This window comes from Pseudopipra pipra, chromosome 5 (assembly GCF_036250125.1).
Source record: "Pseudopipra pipra isolate bDixPip1 chromosome 5, bDixPip1.hap1, whole genome shotgun sequence".
In the NCBI taxonomy this organism is placed as follows: Eukaryota; Metazoa; Chordata; class Aves; order Passeriformes; family Pipridae; genus Pseudopipra; species Pseudopipra pipra.
In genome coordinates, this window is record NC_087553.1 from 21,438,856 (window position 1) to 21,452,186 (window position 13,331).

The following is a 13,331-nucleotide window of genomic DNA, read 5'->3' on the forward strand; positions in this document are numbered from 1 at the left end:
GCAGGAAATTCAAAGCACCTACATATAAGTGGAGAAACTACTCCAGCTGCATCTGTGGGACCACAGCACTGGGCAATAGCCTCCTCCTGCTCCATGACCCTCCCTGTGGGAGCAGCCTCTTACACATAGCTGAGCTTGGGCCCAGCAGGAAGGTCTGGATTGGGCTGCAACACAGGTGGATGTGGGCCATTGCATTCAACATGCAGCATCGAGCAACCACAGAGCTGCTGCCTCCACTGCTTTCTGAGAGTTTCACTCCCAGACCCTTGTTTTCTTAAGATCAGGCAAGATGAAGGTGGAGGCAGTGTGTGATGGAGTCTTCCAAAGGATAGTCAGTCATGCTTGGTTGACCTGATGACTTCCTTGGGCTTTATGTTAGGACTTGATTTTGCAGCCCAGGAGGGCTCAATCTCCCCCCTTCACATGAGGGCTTTACTAGCCCTGCCTGTTCAGCAAACCTGGCAGCTCTCAGCCCTCAGCCAGCTCCCACTCCCTCAGCTGTGTCTGGGGAAACAAGGCACAAGGAATAATTAGGGCACGAGGAATAATTCAAATCAAGCAAGACCTAAGTAGTCTACAGCAGGAACCAGCAGTGTGGGACCTTTCAGTTAATTTGTAAGTGAAGGAATATTTATCTCTAGGGCAGACCCAAAGTCCCTGACAGCAAGAGAAGATGCCCAGTGATTTGAGCTTTTGGCTGTGCACTCCTTGTGGGTGCACAAACTTCAGTGCATTGTGGTGTCTTAGGCATCTACTAAATGTGACATACATGATGTCTCTTTGGACGGCTGATTTTGAGGTGCATTTGTGAGAAACTTAGTGGGTTAAACTGGGGAAAAAAAAAGTCAATGCAGGAAAAGGGCAATGTCTAAAAAAGCTGGGAAAAAAACCTGACAGATCAACAGTAATGTTAATAAGTTTTAAATGTAACACATAGGAAAGCAATGGAATGAAAATGCTTTAGATAGAAAAGGAGTTCATTTGGATCATTCTTCCTAATACCCATCCTATGCCTTTTATGTTTGATTTATTATACAGGGCGAAATGTCCTCATCTAATTTTTTAAAAATGGCTTCACGCACATGAATTGTACCATCCACCCATTTTTTTAAAAATAAAAAAAGACTTTTGTAGCTAGTGGTTCTATTAATTTGGGAAAGATGATGGGAGTTAGGGGAAAAGGCAAATACGTACATCTGCTGTGTATGAAAATCATTGTGTTGTCCATTCCTTATTTATTGCCATCTAACACTGTCTTTAATGGCAAATGCTCATGACTGCATAACTACAGAAAATACCAAGGAGACAGAGTACACTCGGTAAGACCCTCCAGCCAAACTGAAACTCCCCATAAGATCTCCACTAATTAAAATCTCTACAGATGGGTTCCCTTAATTGTAGGAAGTGGAATACAATCCCTATAATTAACTCTTCACTCAAAGGCTTTTTTTTCTCCCCTCAGCATCTGGGAAGAGCAGCAGTGATTGTTCAGCACCTCGTTGCTGAAGTCTGTGACTGAGTTTCCAAAGCGACCCACTTCCCAGGGCCCCACACCAAAACCAGCCTCATCCCTTCACTCAGACTACCCCAGAAACCGCACCGCGCTGCACTGAAAGGTTTTTGTCTTTGCATGGATCACAACACCAGTATCCAATATCACAATGCCCATTTCTCTTTGTCTTGGAGGGAAATATTGTTTCTTCTCTAAAGTATTTTCTGCTCTGGAGAGCTGGAGGGTGAGCAACTCTTTTGTGCTGCAGTGCAGGGAGAGATGCCAAGATGTGGAGAAGGTGATACTGAGGGATAACCGAAGGAAGCTTGCTGTCCCCCTTGGAGCAGCAGGTGGTCCTTCGGCAGACCTTGCCTTATGATGGGTTTGTGGAGCATCTTACAGTGTGGTACCACCAGTCCATAAGGACTGCCAGCCAGTCCTGTGAGAATTTATGCCTCTGTTTCCAGAGCTTATTGTTTCTTCCAGTAGAGCTCTTGCTTTTTCTCTCTGCTCCTGTACTTAAAAGCCTTTGTCCAGATCCCACAGCATTTTATGTCCTGGTTAGTACCTCCTTCTCCTCTTCCATCCCACTATCCTCTTGTTACCACCCTTATTTGTGCACTCTAAGTTCTATAATTGCTTCAGCCTTTCTTGTTCAGAGAGTTGTTTTTCCTCCATTAGCTGATCCACTATGCAGCACTGAATCCCATCTGCTGTCCTGCCTTTTCTTCTTCCATCTCTTTGAGTCAGTGTGCCAGAGCAGGGCACAAAATGACCTCTTCCCTTTGGCAGCTGTAAAACTGTGGGTCTTTTTTTTCTTTTATTTTCCTTTCTGCTGCAGTGGCACAGTGAAGAAAACTTCCTAAGAAATGCAAGGTGGTGCCAGGCAAACTGAAAATTGTGTGCTCTGGCTCCAGGCTGCCCAGCATCCTTGATCTTCTGGGACAACTTGTGTGCACTGATGTTGGTAATGCAAACAACCAAGACATTGGGTATGGACAGCCCCAGTCCCTAAGAGTATGGTAACTAGTACCAGGAGCAGCTGCTACAGTGAGTATTTACACACATGCCTTATCCAAGGGTTAAATTGTCACCACTGGTGTTAAATGTCCTTGGTCTCTGCCATAGGTGAGCCGCAAGTATGGAAGAAGTGGTGGCACTTTGCACATGGTGATTTTCAGCACTGAAGCAACGTATTTCTGACCACGGACCAACTCGCCTGAGGACCTCTGCCACTTTTTGGGAAAGCAAGGAGACACCATCTGGAGAGAGGTAACATAGTAAGGGAGTTTCAAGGGACCCATGGGCCTGGAAGTAAAGCAGGAGTCACTCTGCAGATTTCAGCCCTTCCTAATATTGGTGTGGACATTGGAGGATCCATGTCTCCTGAATAAAGAGTAGCTCTTCAGAGGCCACGTTCCTCTTAGAGCTACTTTCTGACTGCTATGACTAGTGTGGCTTCTGATGTCTTGCTTTGGAGGATCTTCCACAGAGACCCTTGTTCTTGGGGCTCACAAGTGTGTCGAAGATGTTCTCCAGGGAGCTGTGGGAGTGTGGGACCAGCTGCAAGGCTTATGTGCACGGTGGCTGCAAAGGCTTCCCTGGAGAGTTGCAGCTTTTCCACAAAAGGAGCTCAGAGGGTTGCCTTCCTCTCTTCCAAAATTACTAAGATGAAGGTCTGCTGGAAGTTCAGAGCACATCTAGGTCACAAGGGCATGTGTCACAGACAAACAATTCAGGAGAAGACACGGTCTTCTACCTAAGGTAGGGGCTGCAAAACGACATAGAGTCTTGCCCATGGACTTGACTAAGAAAATGTATCTCAGGCAACAGTGGCTCTCTGAGCCAGCCCTGACCAAGAGCAGCACATTCAAAAGGGAAGAATTTGTACAGGCAGAGGGGCACTACAAAAAACCCAGCAGATTTCCCTTTCTACCACTCAGTATTTCTTTTACTGCAGTGTGTGAGTACAAATCACTGCACACTTCTGCTGAAGGCATTCCCATGTTGTGCAGCACAGCACTGTACAAGGCAGATGGTTAACTGCTGCTTCTCATGCTTATCAGGAAAGAAAGCCAGTAATTGAAATAATGATTGTTTAATTGCTCATACCCTTTCACTTTGGTCTGCAACAGCATTGTCAGAGTTTTCTATCTATGGTAGTTGTTTTCCTCCTGATCTTTAGGATGAGTTAGTGTTAGGAACCCAAGTCTGCTTTTAATTAGTGTTTTAAAAAATGCTTGGGGTTTTTTTCTTGGAAATAACTCAAGCTTTAGTATCACTGGAGTCGCTTGCTCCCCGAGATGAGCTGTCAGCAGCTGTGAAATGCTAGGGTCTGCTGGCTACTGTGCAGCCAGTTTCAGGCATTAAAGAATTGCACATTTTGCTCATTGTAGCCAAGGAAGATGTATTTCAAACCACAAAGGTTCACCTTTGGACTGGACAGTGCCTTTGTGAATGTGGAGCAGGATCCCTGTGCTTGTGCCCACATAAGGCACTAACCTGCAACTCATGGGCCTGAGCCTGGTTCTACACATTCACATATTCAAGAGCAATTCTACATAAAATTTTCAGAAATTATGAAGGAGGCCTCAGACTACATCCTCAAAAATTATGTAGCTACTGTACAAGCCTTTCACTGCAATTCAATTTTGAAAATGGGATATGCCTTAGAAAATAAGGAAAGGTAAGCATATTTGTGCCTCGTAAAGCAATGGGGCATCATGCCCCATCATCACACTCCTTGAAGATGGTGTATCCATCCCTTTTGCTCTTGTGCACAGTATTGTGGCTGTATAAAATTCTTTATACCTAGTTCTTGGGCAACAGAATTTATATTCTGCTCTGCTATTAGCTCCTCTGAGGTAATGACTCTTGTTCCTTCTCTCTGAGAGCCCGTAGGAATAGCAGCCCAGTCCAAACCATTGCTTCTGAATCCAATGTTCTTAACAAAAAGAGTTCATTTGTTGGGCAGAGGGATTTGTAGAGAAATGCAAAACAATCTTTAGGGTTCAGCAGAACACCCAGGTGTACAACTTACTGGAGAGAAATCTAAGCATGTGTTTAAGTGCACTGCTGGGTTGCTGCTGTAACCGCTCAGTCACCAACAGATATGCAGATAGAGAGGCACCAGTCTTAATTGCACAGAATATAGGATAAACAAGACAAAAATCCCCCAATTTTTGCTCCCTAGCAACTGGGCTGGCTGTAAGCTGAGTCCCACACTGCTTCCTGTGGTCTGCAGCAGTCCAAATGTGCCATAGCCTTCTATCCTCCACATTAAGCCAGAAGTGATGTAGAGGCACAGGTTACCTCCCTCCAGCAGGCAAACTCTGGTGCCACTGGAAGCCCTGTTCTCTGAAGGGCTTGAACTGCTTAAAGGGCAGGACTTGGGTCAGACTTGCTTCTCACTGACCTAAACAATGCTTCTGAACATGCTTAAAGTTGGGCACTTGGCTAGGGAGTATTTTTCTTCATTCACTGCTTGAGAGAAGACTGATGCAATTTTTTGAAAAGCTTCTCCTTCTACCAAGTCTATTTAATCTGCAGGGATACACCCAGCAAGCAATTTTTCTTTATAGAGTTCTGCTAGCTATTTCAAGAGATTACTTCATGCAGATTGCTACCTCAGTGAAGTTACCTTGCAAATCTTTGTGATGATCTAATTAATTTTGCTGAAATCACTTTAGAAAAAGCATTTTCTACATAAAGGCAAGGTACCCACTGCCACCCAATGAATTTTTAAATGTTTTTTCGTTTTGCTTCAATGGTCTTTGTTGTTGGGCCATCAGATAACATGATTGGAATACAAACTTTTCTCTCTACTGCATGTATAAGTGTAAAACTAAAAGTATTGATTCAATTGTACACTCAGCTTGTGAGAGGCTGTCTGGTAGCTGCTGCTTTTCTACTGCTTACCAAGTGAAAAGCAATTCTGCTTAGCTCTTCCTGCAGAAAGCATCCTGCTGGCTTTTCACACCACAGGCTTGTTCCCATGTCTCCAGAGTCAACAGGGGTTTCATGATTGATTTAATTTTTTTCTTAACTCCTTATTTTGTAAGATATGTTGTAGGCAGTAAGGTGATACAGAATCTGATCCTGTTTGTACTAAAGTCAATATACAACACTAGTGGATTTTGATGTCACTGGATTAACTGATGTAACTAATATATTAGTTACATGAGTTATATTGTACCTGTATTTGCAGGGTGGTGTAGACCATGAAACACATCTGTCATACTTGCCCTGGTATAAGCATAGACACGGATTCTAATCTGAAATCCTTAGCCATAACCATGTGGGAAATCACTGGACACTGACTTACCAACTCCAGGAAACCAAAGCACAGCCTGGCAGTTCTCCTGACATCAGTAATTCAAGGAGTGACCTGTGAATACCCAGGCATCTCCACCCAGAATCATTTCTTAGGCGTAAAACTGCAGGCTGAAACCATCCAACATAAAAGAAAATATGGTGTGTCAAAACATGATGATCTTTGGACATTTAACTTATCGGCTTTTGGGGTGGATACTTGCCTTTCTACTGATCTCTCAGGGGAATGGAAACTCTTGGGTTTTTTTCTCCCAGCTTTGTCCAATTCAGTACTGTAGTCAAAGGTAAAGATAAGTTACCTGAATGTATTCACTTCTCATTTGAGCAATGTCAACTTTAATTGTTTTTCATGTACCAAATTCATTTTATATATTTAACTCTGCTTTCTGTTTTGCTTTCTACCATGGATGTATTGCAGCAGATATGAGCCTGACATAGAAATGCAAGAAGGAAAAGCCTTCAAGGGGCTGGTCCTTCTGAATAGTTTGATTTGTTGACATCGTTCTTTATCTTGACTTGCCCTCCCCTGACAGTACCCAATGTCTCTCATATGGGACTTGTTCCTTTTTATATTCCTGTTGGGGAGAATTGTGTGCAATGGCAATTTTTTTAGGAGGGCACTTTAATAAATGTTCATGTACACTAAATGAGCTCTTCTCAAGCACAGACCATTTGGTCTGGAAGGGGAGTTTGGGTTTGGAAAGAAGAAATGGGACTAGAAACATTGGAGAACAGCAGTACTTGCCACTAATTAAATGTAGCTGGAAAGATAAAATGGTTTGTGGAAGTAACTCCACTCTACTTACCCTTTTTTCAAAACTCTTGGGGCCAAATCTGACCCATTAATATTTTTAAATTTGTGAACTTCCAGTAGAAATATTGATGCACCAGGAAGGCAGAGACTGACAGTCAGTGACTCATCAGTGTTATTTTATAGATTGCCTCTCCTCTTAGCTCTCCTAATTAAATATTCATTTCTTGGAAATGCCCTCCCAGTGCATCCTTGCTGGTTAATTATAATCCCTTCACCTTGACTCTGAAATGTCTCCCACAGATCAAATGCAGTGGACTGCTGCACCTTACCCAGGAAAATCTTCCACCAGCTCCCTGGGCTCGTGGAGGGTGACATTGTGCCCCTGAGGTTCTGCCCACTGGGTCCTGCTCAGACTCTGCTGGTTTTGCTGTCAGCTGCAGGGAAACCACGGCAGCCTCTGCTTGGAGGAGACCCTCTGTCTTCATCAGTGCTCAGACTCTCAACCTGCAAACTCAGTGAAAGCTGTTGTAATTGGAAGAGGATTAATCTTCTGTTAGTGTGAACTGGAGCAATGGCATTTAATTAAAACCTAAACAAACAAAAATCCAAACCACAAACAAAATCAATCCACGTCTTCTCCAGCTCTGCTTAGAACTTTCCATGTGAGCCTAGGTCAAATGTAAGCAAAGTCCACATAGATTACATCTATCACTTTTCTCTGATCAAGTCAAGCAGATACCCAAACAGTCTTAGTCTGATGTGATCTGTCTTTCCTAAAATCACATTGCATTTTTACCTCCTTTCATTTCTGCATCTTGATTATTATTTCCTCCAATATCTGTTTGAAAAAGTTGTACATGATAGAGGTCAGACTATTGAACTGTACTTTTAAAACTATTTCTTTCCCCAGCTCAAGATGTGCCCTTAAAGTCTTTCAAACCCTTTCAGTCATCTAAGTGCCTGCACAATTTCCACTACTTCTTGTATGTTAACAACGTTGCAATACTTATGGAAGATATGCATAACCTTGAACTGCCGGTATACACAGGCTTTCTGGCTGTTCAACATCAAATTAAGTTTTTAAGAAATTGGACATGATGCATTTAAGGCTTTCTCTGTTACCATCCTTACATTTGTGCTTACATTGTACTGCCATTTAATCAATAGTTAACTAACGTAGGCAAAAATTTTAATCTGTTTCATTTACTCGAGTCTCTCAGATCAATAGAAAGGATCTCCTGTTTTTTTACTTTCCTATGCAAAAATGTCATCAATTATTAATCAAAGCAGACTAGATTTCATTGAATATCTGACTTCCTGCATTACGATACAGTGTGCTTAAATGTTAAAGGTGCACTTTTTGTTGAAAAGCATGCTAGAGTAGCTTTTAATTGCAATATGAAATGGATCTGCTGGTAAAGCCTAGATGAGTGTAGGCATGAAAAGTGGGCTGCAATGCTTTGACATGCAAAGAGCTTTAGCATAAGCACTGAAAATGTGCAGAAGAGCAGGCTACACAAATGTCCTGTTGGACTTCAGCAGAAAGCCTGGAGGATTTCTCTGCCCCTCAGGGGTGCACAGTGGGGACGTTCACCACTGTGCAAAGGGCAAACAGACCCCAAATCCAGATCATTTTTGGAAGAAGAAGTGGGGGGATGACAAAAGCTGAATTTCAAGGCTGAGCATTTCTTTCCTGCAGACATCTCTGATACCCCTCACCCTGGCTAGCAAAGAGGTCCTGGGAATCCTCAGCCTGCCAGGGCTATGCCAGGACTGGGGCTGCTGGGGGAAATGGGGATGTTTGCCAGACTGGGACTCAGACCTTGCCTCAACTTTCAGCAAGCAGCTTCCAGTATTTATTTTAAAGCTCTGTTGGCTTAGTTAAAGCCATGCCTGTCATGATCATTATGTTCAAAGGCAAGCTAAAATGACTTAAAGACACATTTAGGAGGACCATGAACCCTGTCAGAATCGATAACTAAGGCCTTGCTTTCTTCATTATTTTCACATGCTCAATTTATTGAATATGTACAAAGAATGAATTGGAAACAAAGTGCTGTATTTGTGAGACATTTAAATTATGTATTAGTAGCCCGAGACACTGTGGTTAGCCATTAAATAAATAATCGTAGACAGACCAATTCAGAATGATCCATTTCTATATTTACATTTGTGGCCTAAGAGAGGAAATGGATGCTTTTCACAGAGGAAAAAACATCCATCATGGGGTCTTCCAACTAAGGTATTCAAGTGCTTGTAAAAATGGTATTTGAAACATAGTATCAAATGGGTTTTCAGCATCTGCTAGAAGTGGAAGGCATCCAAATTTCTTTGTGTTACCTTTTTGGTTTTTATATGATGTATGTATTCGTTTTGAGAGAACTGTAAGAACAGTTTGTTGTCTGGGCTTTTTTTTTTTTTTTTAAGAAAATGGTTTTCTGTTAATTAAATTGGAATTCATCCCATTGAAACTCACCTGCCACAGAGCTCAGCAGGCAGGAAAAGGCAGTCCTGCTGGTCTTGGAAACAGTAGCAATGTTCCAATTAATTGCCGTTGGACCAGAAAAAATGGCACTTCTCACAACTGAAACTCATGGTTTCAGTGTGTGCACTCAAGTGTTTGTGCATTTCTTTTTACAGCTGCAGCTCCTCCTGGAGTCGTGAGAGTCCTGCTGCATTTCAGTTGTCCTTTTCAGAAAGAAAAGAGAGGAAAAGTTTCTGCCTCTAATTGTGGATGAGATTGAAAAAGGGAACCCTTAGAACTCAGGCATGAGGACGTAAGTAGAGAGGTAAGTAGACTCATCTCATAAATGCTTCTTTGAGTCCTCGTCTCATAAATTTGAGAGACAGGTTGGTTATAGTGCAGCAGAATCAGGCCCTGTTGTTTGGAGCTGTAAGGTCAGCTATGCAGGTGACTTTCACAGCTGATGAGAAGTTAAATGCACACCTGAAATGTATCTGCCTCAAGCACGTGACTGAAATGGGACCTAACTACTTTGGAGTATCCTATCCCAGGGTCTGTTTGGGCAAAACATTGTGTCTTAAAGAACATCTTAATGTAAGCAAAACCTAAGTTAGCAAAGTTGACACAATTTTCGGGATCCTGCTCTGCTTTTTTGTAATTGCATCATTTATCTAATTTACATCTTAGTTGGGTTGAGAAAAGTAAAATTCAGTTTCTTTTTTTTTTTTTTCAGAGTTTCTGGTTAATTTTAAATTTTCATCTGCATCCCTTAGCACAGTGCTGTAATAGCAGCAAGTGCTCTAAGGGAGTCCTTGGCCCAGGAGTTTACTTTCCTAGGGGAATATGTACATAGAAGAAACATTTTTATTGTTTAAAGAAAAGAATATTAACCTGCTAACTTCCCTCCAATCTTACGTGCTGACCTCACTGGCTTACATCAGCTGAAATCTGAACCCATGTGGGAAACCTGAGAAGCTGTATCTAAGCCTCAGAAATAGGTCCTCCTATATTAATACCTTGTAAATAGGGGAACAAGCTGTTCTTTGGATGGAAGAAAAATCGCAGAGTTCTGTATGTGAATGATGGATCTGTTACACTTGCACAATTTCAGTAAAGATTCTCCTGGCAAGAAAAATGCTCTGGGAAAGCATCCCTAAAAAATCCAACACTGCCAATAGTGTCAGCCATTCAAACACCACCTCTGTGTATGTCACCATATGTAAATCCTGCATAAATGTTTAACCGAATATTTCTGCTATTTCCCTCTCACCCCAAGAGCTGTTTGCATTAACAAACAAAGTCTAATGTTTATGTACACAGTCACCCACTCTGTCTCGCTCCATCATTTAGCTTTTATTCTGGAGAATTACCCTTTTCAGGGATGTGAGGCTGCTGTAATAGCTCCGCCGAGGGATCCAGCCTCCCCAAAGAGAGCCGTACCAGTGGGGTTAGTCGATAAAAGCCGGATCAGTGCACTTTAACGGATACCTAAAGTTCTTTTAATCAAAAGCAAAAGGCACTGCTGTGGTCTCTCTGTGATTGAAAGAGACAAGGACAAGGACAGAAAGCAGGTCTCTCACTCTCTCTGCAAGTTAATCCAGGTAGAACTAGAATTGCCTTTACAAGAGAGGAAAAACGTACTGCAATTTGGCACCTGGCACCCGTGCAGTCCTGGTGAGCAGAGAAGTCCACAGTGGCTCATGCAGGTGGGTACTGTGTTTGTTCCTGGGGGCAGAGCCATGGCATTGAGGTGAGAGGTTTCTTCAAGGCTGGAGAGATTCTGGAGTAGAAGAGGGAAGAAAAAGGAGGTTTTTGTGATGCTGTGCTTGTTGCTGTGTCCCCTGGAGCCCTGCACATGGAACCAAGGAAACCGCGCGACACTGATGGAATCTTCAACAATTTTCTCCCCTCTCTGGCTTGTGAGTACTGTTGTTAAAATAGACTCTTTCCAGCCATCTTACTCATTGCTTCTACAAACACAACAGTAAAAGTAGCAGGATTTGCCTTCCTCTGCCTTGGAGTTACTAGGAAACTTTATTTGTTCCCTTGAATTACTGTCCAATCTTTTGTTGCTTACAAATCATGTTCCTTGACACCAAAGGGGAACAGTTTATTGGGGCTGCAGTGTGCACCATGTATAGTCTTGTGCTCAGATGTTACACTGATGGGCCATATTTTATGACTAAATGGATAGAAGGAGCAGGCCATATAAATATGTAAGAAAACCTGCAGAGTATGTCTGTTGTTCTTCACTGAGTTAGGGCTGTTTGCAGGGCAGCGCTTCCTTACTGTGGGATGTTGTACTTTGTGAAGAAGGATGTGCAACATGGAGGGTGGGGGGTGGTGTCCATCAGATTTTGCTAGGAAAGGCTCACCTTGGTGTGGTTGGCAATGAATGGATGATGAACCTTCCACAGAGACCTTCATGCAACCATCAGCAGGCAAGCTGTGAAGAGGAAAAAGCAGTCATTTGAGGGTGGCACCTAACACAAATAGGTGTCCACGCAGCCTTTGGCCCTGCCTTGCTCCAGTCTGGTTTTAGGGGTTGAAGCATATGATGGAAACCAGCCCAGTGGCAGCTCAGGCTGTGGCAAGGGCCGTCTCATCCCTAGGTAAGGAAACTCACCAAGGCGAAGTCCCTGTGGGCACAAGCATAACTGGTTTTACATGAGGGGCGCCCCGTGGGGTGGCAGGGTGCTGGGGAAGTCAGCAAGGTGGCCGTGTATGCCTGGCAGTGGGAAGCCAGCTCTCTTGGAGCTGGGCAGTTTTGCCACTGATTTCAGCAGAGCTGGGATTTTGGCGCTGGCAGTGCTGCACAAAGGAGCACACTCCTGATCTACACAAGCTCAGCTGCTCTGAGAGACGGGTCTCCTACCCTGGTTTGGAGTAAAAATTTGGGGACTGGAGACAGCAGACAAAGCACAGAGCCATGGTGAAACAGAGCTCTGTTCTTCCATCTTTAGACAAACAAAAGTCCCATTGAAAGCAGTAAGACATTGAGTCCTCTGATTGAAATATATATATATAAATACATGTAAAAATTTGATGTATTACTGTTTCAGCTCTACGTTTTTCCTTGATTTTAATTTTCTGTGTGGAGTTCAAATACAGAGTGCTCCTTCACAGCTTATTTTCAAAGCCTTTTTTTGACTTTCATATTTAAACTTATTTAAGGCCCTTAGATTTTTCTCCCAGCTGTGGAAGGCAATGACAGAGAGAGACAGAGAGATATAGAAGAGTCAAAGACTCTTTTACAAAACTGAAACCTTTAAAGAGCATCCTTGAAATATAGAAAAAAACCACAATAAATAATGCTTCATTTTTTTAAAAAGAAGTTATCTTTTTGAGTGAAGCTGTTTCCCATTTTAAGAGTATGAAATAATCAAAGTGTGTGCATGCATAATTATGCTTTGTCTCTACACCTGCAAGTCTTATGGGGATTTTTTTCTCACTTTTGCTCCTATTTTCTCTCTTAAATTACCAATCAGGCCCTGCTTCTCAAGCAGGTACCCTTGGAAAGGAGAAACCCCTGAGCTTATGCCAGAATCACTGTCCTTGTTCTTTGGCAAAACCAGGTTTCTGACATGTGCCCCAGGCAGCACATGGCCTGCCTAGGCAGTTGAATATCTTGGGGACTTCGTCCAGCAAGGGTGGGTGTTGCTCTCTGGGGTTTTATTTCCTCCCTTCCCTCTAGCTGATGTGACTGCTTCACGTTTTCTTGTTGGGAGAAAATAGCCAGGTTTGTGCATTCAAGCAAATTTGTGCAGAAACAAGCAGTGTGCATTCAGGTGCCTCTCAGACATCCAAGCATCCCTGGGTGACTGAAGCTCTCATTAATGGGGCTGCAGTGCTGCTCTCACCCCTTTGCAGGTCTGGGGAGCCCAAAGTGCCTGGACCAGCTTCTCGAGCACAGCTGGCAGAGGCAGCTTGCAGATGCAGCAGCTTGTGCAGCAGTTTTTGGGCTCTAAATCTGAGACTGGGTGGGGGGAAGCTCCTGAGAGCTCTTTGAGGACTGTGAGGTGAGGGGGTCATGATGACTAGTGACCTCTGGCAGCCTGGAGTTCATCTCTCCTCTGTAATCTATATTGCTGTAAGATGCTGATTCACTGAAACTCTTTGCAGACATTTGCCTGTTTCAGGAACTGTTCACTTGAGTGACCAGTCGTGAGAGGACTCAGCCCTGACCTGTATTGTGCAGACCATGATTTCACCCTCCAAACCCCACGCCCAGGTAAGGTTTTGCTTGCTCTCCTGAATGCCTCAAGAATTTTGGATGTGCCAGACATCAT